The 15,369-nt window shown below is 46.8% G+C and overlaps 1 protein-coding gene across 1 annotated transcript in view; it reads left to right on the plus strand.

Moving 5' to 3' along the window:
• ESRRG (estrogen related receptor gamma) overlaps positions 1-15,369 on the plus strand; it is a 980,003-nt gene that overhangs the window by 105,285 nt on the left and 859,349 nt on the right. The gene's annotated exons all lie outside the window — the stretch shown is intronic.

Genomic DNA, 15,369 nt, shown 5'->3' on the forward strand with positions numbered 1-15,369 from the left:
TGGACGTTTTCCTTTCCAGGTGCCTCTACCCTCCCTGCAGCCAATTTTAATGTTATATTGAATAAAGATGTTGCATTTTACAGGGCCGGTGAGTGCCACTATTTGTTTCTTTTTTTGAATCTATAAAACAGCTTCACATATGCCATGATGTATATTTACGGTAGTCAAAAATTGGTTTACCTCACCATTCACCTGTCCTGCAGCCCACCTTATAGTCCTCCGGACCTCTTATTTTTGCCTCTTCCGGTTGCGAGCATCTTCATCGGACTCTTTAAGTCTGATGGAAGTTGTAAACACTATATGTATCAATGTGTGACCAAATAGTGGCTTCATGTGCATTTTGGCATGTAAGGGCTTGACTTGCATATCCCCATAATTTATTGCATTTCTATAATAAGAAATCGGAGCCCTAAATGAAATTTGAGAAAAATTAATCTCATCTATACCTACTCGAAAGTAATTGCAAACTACAAATACAAAATTTCAAAAGAAGACTTAAAGATTGTTGGAAGCCCCCCATAGATATTAGACAAAATCTGCAGGTTCGACCGACATAAGCCTATTGGTTATTGGGGCCTTTAAAGAATATGATTGCTTGGACTACCATCCAAAATTTCATGCACGATTCTTCTTCTACCTCACTGGTATAGTCATAGACTGTGACTAAGAATATGACACAGAAAATCTTATCTTTGTAAAGGAATGTTCTTCTCAAATAGGATTTTATGAAGTTTCATTTGTTTATTTAGTTCCGAGGCAGAATGATCTTCTAGCTGTTGCCCTTCCATCAGAGAGACCATCTTGACCTGCAAGTTGGTTGATCGGCAGACAATTTTTCCTTTACCAAATGTCATCCTTATGTGTAAAATGTCTAATATATTCCCAATTACCGAGCTCCTATTAATTCTAACATAGCCTTTCCCTGAGAACTTTATCTTATAATTTGGTGTTCTTACTCATTTTCAGGAGAATTAGCATAGCATCTCCACCACCACAGGCCCAGGGAAGGCCAAAGTTGAAATGGAAAGTGACCTTCTGCTCTCCATCCTGGAACCCTTAATTTTTAATATCATTTTAATGCTGCAAGAAAATCCCGGCAATATTTTAGAATTCCCAGAGGTAAAATTAGCGCTGCTTAACATTGCTTCCCCTCATGCTTAGAGTCTAATAAAACAGCTTGTTGTACTCGGAGTCGGCCATGTGTGGGTTTTACAATTGGATACTAATTACAGTGGTCTCTTGATGATCTGTACCCTTAAGCTACGGAATAATGTGCGGCTCAAACTCATTCTGGACAAATAGATTCTAGAAAATATATCTTCTTTTTATGTCAATTTTACTTTTTTTTTCACTCTAAAAAGGTTCTACTGCAAAATGATTTAAAGGAACATCTTGGGAAAAAAAGTATACATTAAGGAGCGTGACACGGAAATACGAAGAAGTCTGCAAAATCTGCAGGGACTTGAGGGGTGCAGACACGGGACTCATCATGTTTTCATAGGCTCATTGGGAAATAAATCTAAAGTGGCCACCTTATACATCAGTTTTTTTCATTTACTGTGTATAATACACAATAATGTGACCAGTAAAATAGTTCTAATATATATATATATATACAGGTGTTTCTCATAAAATTAGAATATCATCTAAAAGTTAATTTATTTCATTTCTTCAAAACAAAAACTGAAACTCATATATTATATAGAGTCATGACCGCATATGCCGAGTACGGTCTTCCTTCTCCTGAATTAAACCCCCCCCCCCCCTTTCCATTCTCCTATCCCCAGCCGCATCATTATTTAAAAAGACCGCCCGGCTCAAAGCAGTCATGGGGGGCCTCCTCCCAGCTGCGCTTTGTTCCAGCCCCCATCTTGACCGCATATGCCGAGTACGGTCTTTTCCTACGTATGTAACCTAACCACCAAAACTGCCCACCGACCCAACCTTTTCCTTAAATAAAAACATAACCAATTGTTCTTTTGGATATTTTGGCCACAGCGGCCAACTTTTATTAACAAAATTAACATAAACATAAATACAACAGTATAAATTCGAGGGGAGGGTTCTTGGAGCTAAAAAGATCTGGCAAAACCCCACAAGAGAAGATCGACCACCATATTACCCTCAGCCGTGAAAACCAGCTCGAGGGCACCGTACATCCCATTCCGGGAAGAGAAAAAACCACCAACAGCTCCCAGGGTAAAACCCCGTCCAGAGCCCATACCAAAATGCCAGATCCAACCCCACCACATTTTAAATTGCCTGCAATTATGCTCCAATTCCTTCCCCCAACCAATCAGCGTCAACTCCAAGAACCCCCACCCCCCCACCACACACGAACAGCCCTGACCACCTCAGGCTCGTGAGTGCCCCAACGCCACCAACGCCCGTTCAACTCCCTCTTGCAATGCTAAAGTCCACAAATCAATCCCAATCGCGTTTAAGTGGACTCCGTCCTCCAACCAGTAGTTACCAAGCCCTGACTCCAATTCAAAATGTCTCACACTAATCCCCCCGTTCCTGGAAACAAAACCCGCTATTGCCCTATTCAACTTGACCCTAGCCCTATTAATACCCTTCAAAGATCTAGCCCCCCTCCACTGTTTCCTAGGCACAATATCTGACCACACAATCAACACCCCAGGAAATGATACCTGCAACCTCAACAAATCGAACCGTATGTCCCTAATCAACTCCCTGACAAGCCGCACACCCAAGTCGTTCCCCCCCAAATGCACAATTAAAATGTCAGGTTGTCGATCTAAACGAACCGCCTTAGAAAATTCAGAAAGGCCCCTGCTCCACACCATCCCCCTATATCCCAACCACCGAATGACAACTTGACGCCTACTAAACCCCAGTTGCCTACCGTCCGGCCTGACCTCGGCCCGCAGCGCCCCCCAATGAACGAACGAATGTCCGAAGATCCAGGCTAAGTAAGGGGACACACCTGCAACAAGATGCATGAAGAAAAAACACTGGGGTCAAATACAAAATCATAATCACACCACTAAATTAATGACGGACGTAACTTAAGTAACGATTGGAAGTCCACCTGCCAATTCTACAAATGTCTTCCGCGCCCAAACCCAAACTATCAGCTTCTGATGCCGCCCCGATACGAAATGAATGCGACCCAAACAAATCCGGAGAAAGGCCCAACTCCCGCAAGCCCCTTCTTAACACCGCAATGAACTGAAAGCGTGACAAAAAGGACCCCTCTACGTGACACAACAAAGGGCCAGATCTGCCTGACCATAACTGCCAGTATGCTTCCAGACAACCTCTAGGGCACATCAGAGACCCGTTAACCCTCCCCAGCACCACACGTTTTCCTCTCCCAATTTGGTCAGTCTTTGCACGTCGAATCCAAAAAACGATACCCCCCGTCCAGACTTCCACATCCTCCGCCAACAAACCCCCTGCTCGAACTCTGGAACTCGACACCAGCTCCCCAACACGCAATGCCCCAAAAAATGCTAATGAAAAAGCGAGACGAAATAACGCCAACTCAAATCTCGAACCACAAATAATCTCCAAAACTCTGCCCAACCGTTCCAAAAGGCTAAACGAAATGGGGCGGCGACGGTCAATCGACTGATTGCCTCTCCTAAAACCCCTAAGTGCTTGTCTGACCAAAAAATGCTTAGTCGCGTCCACCAACCCCTGCAACTTAAAAGCAAAAGCCAATCCAGCAACAAATTTATTTACCTTCGAAATCGACCAACCTTCCTCGGCCGCCTTACCGATCAAGAATAACACCGCCAACATCCTATCTTCGTCAGACACCAACTGGCCCCACACCGACACCCAACTTTGCCATACCCTCCAAGAGGCTTCGTATGATGCCCAGGTTTGACTCGTAACAGACTCCCGAATCAACCGGCCCGCTCGTCCATAATCACGCTCCAAAGATGCAAAGGGCATTCCTCTCCCGAGATCTCCGCGTCCGGCACCAATTCCCGAAAACGGTCCCACTGGAAACGAGACAATGCATCGGCTATTGAGTTCTGCACACCCGGCACATGCACAGCCGAAATACAAGCGTTCAGCTCCAAGCACCGGAAAACCAACTCCCTCACCAACTTAATCACCGGGGGGGATGAGGCCGATAAACTGTTCATCACCGACACGACGCTCATGCTGTCGCAATGAAAACGAATCCTCCTGTTAGCAAACATTTCACCCCAAATGGAAACCGCCACCACGATGGGAAACAATTCCAGCAAAACCAGATTTTTTGTAAGGCCCAACTCCCTCCACTGGCCCGGCCACCGTCCGGCACACCAACGACCACCGCAATAGGCCCCGTAACCAGCCGAACCGGCTGCATCCGTATAAATCTCGCAATCAAAGTTTGTTAAGACCTCCTGCTGAATCAACGACCGCCCGTTGTAATTGCACAAGAAACGTTGCCACACTAGCAAGTCGTCTTTGTGTTCCTTGCTCAGGCGAACAAAATGATGCGGCTCTTTCACACCTGCTGTTGCGACCGACAACCTGCGACAAAATATCCTGCTCATGGGTATGATCCGACATGCAAAATTCAATCTACCCAAGAGAGACTGCAACTCTTTCAAAGTCAGCTTCCTCCTCCTTCTAGCTCTATCAACCTCCTGCTGCAGCATGGCCAACTTATCCTCCAGCAACCGACACTCCATTCTCTCGGAGTCAATTAAAATTCCCAAAAAACTCAACACCGTGGTGGGACCTTCCGTCTTATCCGCCGCTAATGGAACTCCAAAAAGCTCTGCTACCCAAAACATAGCCGTTAACGTATTACGACACACTGCGGAATCAGGCGGCCCAATAAACAAAAAATCATCCAAATAATGGATAACCGACTGAACTCCCGCCACGTCCCTAACCACCCACTCCAGAAAAGTACTAAATGTCTCAAACAATGAACAAGAAATGGCGCAACCCATTGGCAAACATCTGTCCAAATAGTAACCACCATTCCAAAAGCAACCTAACAACGGAACACTGTCCGGATGCACCGGAAGCAACCGGAAGGCCGATTCAATATCCGTCTTTGCCAACAGCGCCCCCGGGCCATGCCTTCTCACCCACTGTACCGCTGCATCGAATGATGTATACTCAACAGAGCACAGCTCTTGGGCGATGCCATCATTTACCGACCGACCCTTTGGATACGACAAATGTTGAATCAACCAAAATTTATTCGGCTCTTTCTTAGGCACCACCCCCAAAGGGGAAACCACCATACCCTCAGTCGGCGGGTTCAAAAACGGCCCAGACATCCTTCCCAACTCCACTTCTTTCTTGAGTTTAACATCAACCACCTCGGCATGCAACATTGCCGACCGCAAATTCTTAATCGAAAAAGGAACCTCGTGACTCGGGGGAGGAATCCTAAAACCATCCGCAAAACCATTAAAAATAATACCTGCCTTCACCTGATCAGGGTACCTATTTAGAAAGGGGGCCATCTCGTGAAGCCTCACCGGGCTCTCCCCCTTGACCGGCACCCACAACTGGCTTTCCTTTCCCCTTCCTGAAACACTTTGAAGCCCCGTGTGAACTTCCATTACAGTGGGAACACACATGCTTAAATTTACAGGTGTTACCGTATTTACACTGCCCGTCATTAAACTGCCAGCAGGTTCCAGACTTCTCCTTTGCTCCCTGTGCACCCTGACTACTGCTTCCGTGTCCCGCCTGCTGGCTGCCACCACCCCCGGACCCATGAAAGGACTGCCCATGTCTAGCTGGGGCCATAACCTTCAGCCAAAGGCCTATATCCTTCTGGTCCCACCTAATTTCCGGCCTCACCGCCTTTCTCTGCCTAAACTGCTCATCATACCGCAGCCACGTCTGACCGCCGTATGTACGATGCGCCTCCCCAATCGAGTCTAGATAGCAAAACAAACCCGAGCAATTCTCGGGCGCTTTCTCCCCCACTACGCTCGCCAATATTGCGAATGCCTGTAACCAATTCACAAATGTCTGCGGAATTAACCGCCACCTCCGCTTTTCTTCCTCCTCCTTTTTGCTATCATCTTTTTTCCCTTTATCCAAGTTAAACTTCTCCAACGGAAGCAGGGAAAAAATTTCCACATACTCGTCTCTCCAAATCTTCTCCTTCACCTCCTTTTTTAAATGCGCTCCCAACGGCCCTTCAAAGCACACATAAACTTCCCCTTTCGCTCTGTCATCTAATTTGACCGTATCGCCTTTCTCCTTCTCTGTCTGAACCGAAACCGATACACCTGCCGATGCCACCTCCAATACCCGACTAGGGCTTACCAACCCACTTCCCGACGGGGGTACCACCCCTCGCCCAGCCAACCACGCCTCCACCGGCGATGCGGCAACCCCAGTTGCCGACCCCCCCTCCAATCTACGCAAAATTTGCGACATACCCTGCAATAAGTCCTGCATACCTGGCACCTCTGCCACAATCGGCCCACTCCTCTGCCGTTCCTCGCACACCGCCACCCGACCTCCCCTAACTTCCTGCAACCTGGCCCCTGCGGGCGACAAACCAGACATAGACTCATACTCACAACGCTGCGCGGGTGCTGTGTCCCCGCCAGCCGGACCTCCGGATCCCTGTCGCTCTGACCTCCCTTGACGATCACCGCTGGACTCCGACACCTCCTCAACGCGTCGATGCCCTGGGCCCGCGCCCCTGGCCTCCTTGTCACCAGGGGGGACCCGAGCGTGTTGGAACTGCTGCGCCGCTAGCCCTCTCTGCCCCAGGCCCGCGCCCCTGGCCTCCTCGTCACCAGGGGGGACCCGAGCGTGCTGTAGCTGCTGTACCGACCCACTCCTCCGTCCGTGGTCAATATCCCCCGCCACCTCATCGTCCGATGGGTAACGGGTAAATGCTGCTCTGTGCTCCGGAGACCTCCTGGGCGACCTCGACCGATCCCCGTGTTCCAACCCGGGCGAGCCCGCCCGGTCGTGTAACATTCTTCGCTCCCGAGCAGGCAGCTCGACACTGCTGCCTGCATCTCTCCCTCCGCTGCGCCGTTCCGTACAAGCGGGACGTATAAGATCCCCCGACCGCTGACCGTCCGCCGCCTGTGTACTCCTCGTGGTCATCCCAGCAGGCACCCTGGGAGGTGATGGGCTGTGGGTGCCTGCCGCCGGTAAAGGGTCCGGATTACTGGCTGCTGCTGCTGCTCTTCCTGGTCGTGCTGCTCCTCCTAGCCGCGCTGCTCCTCCTGGCTGTGCCGCTCTACCTGGCTGTGCTGCTCCTCCTGGCAGCGCTGCTCTTCCTCTTCCTGCCGCTGCGCGCCCCCTGGGCGCTGTGGATCTGCTGGGGGCAGGGGGAGCGGCGGCCGCTCTCCCTCTGGACACCGGCACAGCAGGAGAAGCCGGTGGAGCGGCGGCCGCGCGTCCCCTGGGAGCAGGAGACCTGACAGGAGCTGGGGAAGCTGCGGCTGCGCTCTGCCTGGATCGCGCAGGCCGCACTTCCGGTCCGGCGCTCCCGGCAGCAGCGGCGGTGTCCTGGGCCCGACTCCCGGCGCCTGCAGGCCGGGTACTTGGATTCCTGCCGGAGCGGGAGCGACCGGAGGGGGCAGCGCCGCCGGACTCACTGCCCGCAGGGTCCCTGGAGGGGCTCCGGAGCCTGCGCCTGCCACGCGCCGGGACTTCGGGGGATAGTGTCTCTGGGGGCCTGGTCCTCCTGCCCCGTGAGCTCTGCCCGGATCCTCCTGCAGCACCGATGATGGAGGCCAGCTGGGCCTCAAGCCAGCCCCCTCTCCTGGACCTGGCCATCTCTCTCAGCTGGGACATCATTGAATCCGCCGACGCCATCCTGCACGTCTTCCTTCTCCTGAATTAAGGTAGGGAATGGCGGTTTTCCCGCACTTTCCCTACTACCTCCCCCTTCTAAACCCCTCCCCCCCTTTCCATTCTCCTATCCCCAGCCGCAGCATTGTTTAAAAAGACCGCCCGGCTCAAAGCAGTCATGGGGGGCCTCCTCCCAGCTGCGCTTTGTTCCAGCCCCCATCTTTACACACAGAGTGATCTATTTCACGTGTTTATTTCTGTTATCGTTGATGATTATGGCTTACAGCCAATGAAAACCCAAAAGTCATTATCTCAGTAAATTAGAATACTTTATAACACTGGCTTGAAAAAATGATTTTAAAATCCGAAATGTTGTCTTACTGAAATGTATGTTAAGTAAGTGCACTCAATACTTGGCCGGGGCTCCTTTGGAATCAATTACTGCCTCAATGCGGCGTGGCATGGAGGCGATCAGCCTGTGGCACTGCTGAGGGGTTATGGAAGTCCAGGTTGTTTTGATAGCAGCCTTCAGCTCGTTTGCATTGTTGAGTCTGGTGTCTCTTATCTTCCTCTTCACAATACCCCATAGGGGTTAAGGTCAGGCGAGTTTGCTGCCAATCAAGCACAGTGATACCATTGTTTATAAACCAGGTATTGGTACTTTGGGCAGTGTGAACAGGTGCCAAGTCCTGCTGGAGAATTAAATTTCCATCTCCAAAAAACTTGTCGGCAGAGGGAAGCATGAAGTGCTCTAAAGTTTCCTGGTAGACGGCTGCGCTGACTTTGGTCTTGATAAAACACAGTGGACCTACACCAGCAGATGACATGGCTCCCCAAACCATCACTCATTGTGGAAACTTCACACTAGACCTCCAGCAGCTTGGATTGTGGCCTCTCCACTCTTCCTCCAGACTCTGGGACCTTGATTTCCAAATGAAATGAAAAATTTACTTTAATCTGAAAACAACAATTTGGACCACTGAGCAACAGTCCAGTTCTTTTTCTCCTTGGCCCGGGTAAGACGTTTCTGGCGTTGTTTATTGGTCATGAGTGGCCTGATACAAGGAATGTGACACTTGTAGCCCATGTCCTGGACACGTCTGTGTGTGGTGGCTCTTGAAGCAATGACTCCAGCAGCAGTCCACTCCTTGTGAATCTCCACCACATTTTTGAATGGCCTTTTCTTAACAATCCTTTCAAGGCTGCGGTTATCCCGGTTGCTTGTGCACCTTTTTCTACCACACTTTTTCCTTCCACTCCACTCTCCATTAATATGCTTGGATACAGCACTCTGTGAACAGCCAGCTTCTTTAGAAATGACCTTTTGTGGCTTCCCCTCCTTGTGGAGTGTATCAGTGACGCCTTCTGGACATCTGTGAAGTCAGCAGTCTTCCCCATGATTGTGGAGCTACTGAAACAGACTAAGGGACCTTTATAAACACTTAGGAAACCTTTGCGAGTGTTATTTGTTACTTATTATAATTTACTGAGTTAATGACTTTTTGGTTTTCATTGGCTCTAAGCCATAATCATCAACGTTAACAGAAATAAACATTTGAAATAAATCACTCTGTTTGTAATGACTCTATATAATATATGAGTTTCAATTTTTTTGTATTGAAGAACTGAAATAAATTAACTTTTTGATGATATTCTAATTTTGTGAGAAGCACCTGTATATGGGTGAATAAATTATGCAAAAAAGCTGAAAGTATTGACATGCTGCAGATTTATAAAACGCTGCAGTTCTCACATACAATCAGGAAAATAAAACCAGTCACATGCAGGAGATTTTCTGAAATCTCATAGCTTTCGTCTGTACTGAAAAAAGCAGCTTTTAATCTGCATAAAAAAAAAAAATCTGCAAAAAAAAAATGCTGTATGTGAACATAGCCTTAATCAGATAAGTGATGCTTTATTTGTTAAAAGCCTAACAGATAATGCGTTTCGGGATATTTGCGCCTTTTTCAAAAGGCAAGACTGTATGCAGCCAATGCAAAATTGATCTTTTTTGTACTTATGCTGAAGAACCATCCTCATAGAAGGCACTATTTCTTTGATGAGGAATTGACTACCGAACATTAAGCTTTGAGTTACAGTTATATTCTAGAACTTTTCAATCATTTCATATTAATAAGTGAATTATTACATCTCCGTGTTTAGCCTACAATTTTCGGCGCTCTTTAGAGATTGTTCAGAAACCTAAACTAATGTAAAAAGGGGAAAAAAAAGATCAATAAAGTTAAAAAAAAAGAGCCAGCCAGCACTTTTATTCAGTATCATCAAATACTATGACATTACTATAAAACCGTTTTCACGATTGTATCCCTTTAAAGTAATTGTCTTCAAAGTTAATTAAGCTTAATTGTTGTGAATTATACAATGAAGAGGATTTTGAAAGAGCTCGAGACCAATGTCATCCTTTTGAATTTGGGCACCTAATTAAAACCCGGGACTTTCAGAGTAATAGGTCATCTCCGCAATGATAACCGAAAGAACTCAGATTGGTATCAACATCATATATGCAAAGTGCTGGGTGTGCATATATTACTAATTATACAGATAGCTTCAGGTCTTATTAATTGATTCATATATCATGTATCAGAACAAAAAGATTTGGCACCTTTTGTTTTTCGTCCTCCGTCGTAGTTAACCTTTTGCAACTTATAAATCAGACTCCTCTTTGACCGTCTATCCAGTGACCGCTACACTCCACGGGGGAATTGTATATATTGTACATGGTTTAGAGTAAAAATAATCTCACCGGAGCATACAACTAGATTTTAAATACATTTGTTTTATATGGGTGTTAATGGCATGCAGTTTACATTTTCAAGCTATTCGTACATAAACTGCCTCGTACCTTTGACTCAACATGTTGAGTATCATGTACTAACTTTGCCATGTTCCAGCAATGGTATTCTCCGCCAGTCACTGCCAACCAAGTCTTCTTGGCAGGATTTGAAAAGATGATGGGTGGCTCATGAGCAGAACACTTGGCTGTATAACCATTCAGGAGTCATGATCCTCTGGACAGCCAATCAGGGTAGAGGAGATCAATCAGAGGACCAATCAATGATAAGGTGTTATCCAAGCATACTCGAGTGCTAATCGAGCATTTCAGCGTGCTCGAATATTATGCTTGAGTCGCCGCGGCTGCATGTCGTGCGGCTATTTGACAGCTGCAAGACATGCAGGAACTAGCTAACAAACAGTCAATTCCTCCATGTGTTGCGGCTATCGAACAGCTGTTCGATATGCAGCCGCGGCGACTCAAGCATAGTATTCAAGCACGCCAAAAAGCATGCTCGCTCATCACTATTCATTACCATTCTGCATGCTGCTTCACCCCAAATTTTATTTTGAGGTTTTCACTTTGTCATTGAATTTCTTCTCTGAATTTGACCTGGACTCCGTCTGGTTACTCTTGCCAGTTCACGCCACCAGTCAGCGGCTACATGAGTCATTGCAGCAAATTACAGGTCCCCGTATGGGGATGAAAAAGAACATACGATGTCCCCAAATGCTGTTAACCTGCAGATACAGGGTTATTCTGTTGGATAATGTCATTACACAGTTGTCTGGCTGCATTACTAAAAGAAAATATTTTCCATTCCTCCCAGAAGCTGCCAGCTTTCAGTCATAGAGGCGGGCCTGGTGAGGTTACAGTTACACCTCTAATGACTGAAAGCTGGCAGCTCCCAGGAGAAGTTGAGTTTAATGTCTCCCCGTAGCCGCACTTATATTGCGGCAGGCCAATAATGTTGTAAGGCTATTAATCTGGAGATTATCCCTATATATGCAGGTTAATAGTGTTGGAGTACATGACAGGTTCCCTTTAAAAGGTAATTTCGAAAGCGCTCCTTAGACTGTTCTAAATCAAGCAGACTTCCCCATCCCCTGCAGACTGTGAGCCCTCGCGGGCAGGGTCCTCCCTCCTTATGTACTCGTGTGCCTTGTTATCTGCTCATGTTTAATGTATTTGTCTATATTTGCCCCGTATTCACATGTAAAGCGCCATGGAATAAATGGCGCTATAAAAATGTATAATAATAATAATAATGTGTGACAGTAGAAGACCTTTTCTGAACTGAAGGTATTATTTAGAGATTAGCAAATCAATTCAATATGAATCAAATTCATATCAAATTCTCAAAAAAAGGCCACTGCCATTCTACAGAATACAGAAGATTGCATCAGCCAGAAAAGGCTCACATGACCCCAGACACAGTTGTGAATGGTTCTCCAAAATGCCTTGCAACTATCTCATAGTACAGAACAGCAAATCAAGAGGGACTGTCATAGCTGTGTAAAAGCTGAGGCAGGGAATGCAGCAGATATATTGTATTGAATCTAGATAGAGAACGGCATAGCTGACAGCCTAACCTTAGTGATAGGGAGAGAAAACCATAAAATACTGAAAAAACTATACAGATCATGTGTGACAGCACAGCAGTAATAAAAGACTAGCGTACCTTTCCATTAGCCACATATAGTTAGTTCACTTTGACAGCACTAAGGGCTCTTTCACACGTCTGTGTCTCTGGTACATGTGGTGACAGTTTTCACACGTACCGAAGACCCTGACACACTAAGACACATTTACTTCTACGTTGCTGTGCACATGTCAGTGTGTTTCCACGGACCATGTGTCCGTGTGACCCACACGTAGACATATCCATTTTTTACCGACAGCATGAATCACAAAACGTCCTACAGACGTGCACACGGACGACACACTGGGATGTCACCTGTGTGACACATCCCAGCGCCTGGGAAGCAGCGGTACAGTAAGCGCTATTCCCAGGCGCTGGGTGCTAAAGACGGCTCTCATCATTCTTCCCTGCTCTTCTGGCAATCAGCGCTATCAAGGGAGAATGATGAGAGTTATATTCAAGTGATAGCAATGACAGTAGGTGGCGGCTGATGGGACTATTACTGCCATCAGCCTACACCTGCTGCTACTAATAACAGCGAGAGCAGCCTGAGAATACCAGCACCCAGCTGTCTGCTTTAGCAAGGCTGGTTGTCAATAATGGGGAGATCTCACGCCGTTTTTTAAATCATTTAGTTAAATAATAAAAAAATGCCTCTTGGGGACCCCTCTATTCTTGATAACCAGCCTCGTTGAAGCTGACAGCTGAGGGTTGCAGCCCCCAGCTGTGAGTTTTGCCTGGCTGGTTATAGAAAATAGAGGGGAACCCATGCAGGTTTTTTCCTTTATTTATTTATAGTACAGGTGGGGGGTGATGAATACTCTCATCAGCTGTTCCTGCTCTCACTATTATCAATGCCACAGGTGTAGGCTGGTTGGAGTAATAGTCCCATCTGCTGTCATCATTGTCATCGCTTGAACACAATGCTCATCATTCTCCCCTGCTCGCACTGGGCAGGGGAGAATGATGAGAGCCGTCTTCAGCACCTGGCGCCGGGGAACATCGTTTACTGTACCGCTTCTTCAGTGGCGCCCGTACGTTTGGTAATGATGCTGCACACGGGAGGCACATGGTGCCACATGTGTGCTGCAAGTATTACACACACAGATACTGTCATCTCCGGTACCAGAAATATCAGGATGTGTGAAACCAGCCTCAGGCTGTTTTTGTGTTAAAGTACACGGTGTAATCCGAGGTGTATAGGGAGGGTGAGGCGTAAAGCCACATTCACACATTCAGTATTTGGTCAGTATTTTACATCAGTATTTGGAAGCCAAAACCAGGAGTGGGTGATAAATACAGAAGTGGTGCATATGTTTCTCTTATACTTTTCCTCTGATTGTTCCACTCCTGGTTTTGGCTTACAAATACTGATGTGAAATACTGACCGAATACTGAACGTGTGAACGTGGCCTAATGGCAAGGGATTGATAACTCTCAAAGGTGTTGTAGGCAGGTGTCCGGCATCCCAGGGTTCCAAGGGCATCTCAATTTGGGACTTGCATTACAAGGATAGTTGTTGGACTGCTGACAAGCCCCTGCATAAAACACATTTAAACACTTTTAGAATCTTTTAAGTGACATAAAATCCCTTTGAGGGTATGTGCACACGTTAAGTATTTGCAGCAAAAATTTCTGCATCCAAAACACATCTCTTGTCAGGAAAAACCCTGATTGTTCATGCCTTTTAGCTGAAAAAATTGACCGGTTTGCAGGTTTGAAACTGCTTCAAATCCGCAAGGAATAAAATAAGCACCATGTGCATGATACTTCAGTAATCTCCTTCACTTTGTGGGCACTAGGAAATCCTTCAATTTTTGTGGCAAACCTGCGAGGAAAAAACACAGAAAAAACGCAACTACTTAACATGTGCATATACACTATGGAGTATTTGGTGAAGAATGTTCCTCACCATTTCTGTATCTCTTGGCAGGAAAACCACTTCATACAATAGGCTCATTTCCCCTCATTTTTTACGCATTTTTGACCTGTTTGTTTTTTATATGTGATTTGGGTGCAGGACATGCTGCAGATTTAAATCTGCACCAAATCTGCAAGTCACAAATAAGCAACATGAGCAAGTGATATCAGCATTCTCATTCACTTTGCTGACATCAGGAAACCCTTCAAAGTTTGTGACAAGTCTCCATAAAAAAAAAAATGTCAAAAAATCTGCAACAATTTTGCAACGTGTGCACCGGCCCTAAATGTATTTTCTCGTCATCTTCTTCTTCATCTTTTTCTTCTCGTCATCTTAATTTGGTAAAATTGTAAAGTGCTTATAAAAAGACGCAAATTAAGTCCAATATTTAATTCTATACTTTTCTACTCATTGCCTAGGTTACCGGCCACCTCTGGAGACAATGAATGGTGGCTGATCTCTTAAGGTACCGTTACACTAAACGACTTACCAACGATCACGACCAGCGATACGACCTGGCCGTGATCGTTGGTAAGTCGTTGTGTGGTCGCTGGGGAGCTGTCACACAGACAGCTCTCCAGCGACCAAACATGCCGAAGTCCCCGGGTAACCAGGGTAAACATCGGGTTACTAAGTGCAGGGCCGCGCTTAGTAACCTGATATTTACCTTGGTTACCATTGTAAAAGTTAAAAAAACAAACACTACATACTCACATTCCGATGTCTGTCACGTCCCATGGCGTCCACAGGGTTAAAACTGCTTTCGGCAGGAGCGCTGCTAATGCACGCGCTGCTGCCGAGAGCTTTCCCTGCACTGTGTCAGCGCCGGCCGTAAAGCAGCGGTGACGTCACCGCTGTGCTTTGCTTTACGGCCGGCCGGCGCTGACACAGTGCAGGGAAAGCTCTCGGCAGCAGCGCGTGCATTAGCAGCGCTCCTGCCGAAAGCAGTTTTAGCCCTGTGGACGCCGGGGGACGTGACAGACATGTAGTGTTTGTTTTTTTTAACTTTTACAATGGTAACCAAGGTAAATATCAGGTTACTAAGCGCGGCCCTGCACTTAGTAACCCGATATTTACCCTGGTTACCAGTGAACACATCGCTGGATCGGCGTCACACATGCCGATTCAGCCATGACAGCCGGTGATCAGCGACCAAAAAAAGATCCTGATCATTCTCAGCGACCAACGATCTCCCAGCAGGGGCCTGATCGTTGGTCGCTGTCACGCTTAACGATTTCGTTAACGATA

Source organism: Ranitomeya imitator, chromosome 5, assembly GCF_032444005.1.
Source record: "Ranitomeya imitator isolate aRanImi1 chromosome 5, aRanImi1.pri, whole genome shotgun sequence".
Lineage (NCBI taxonomy): Eukaryota > Metazoa > Chordata > Amphibia > Anura > Dendrobatidae > Ranitomeya > Ranitomeya imitator.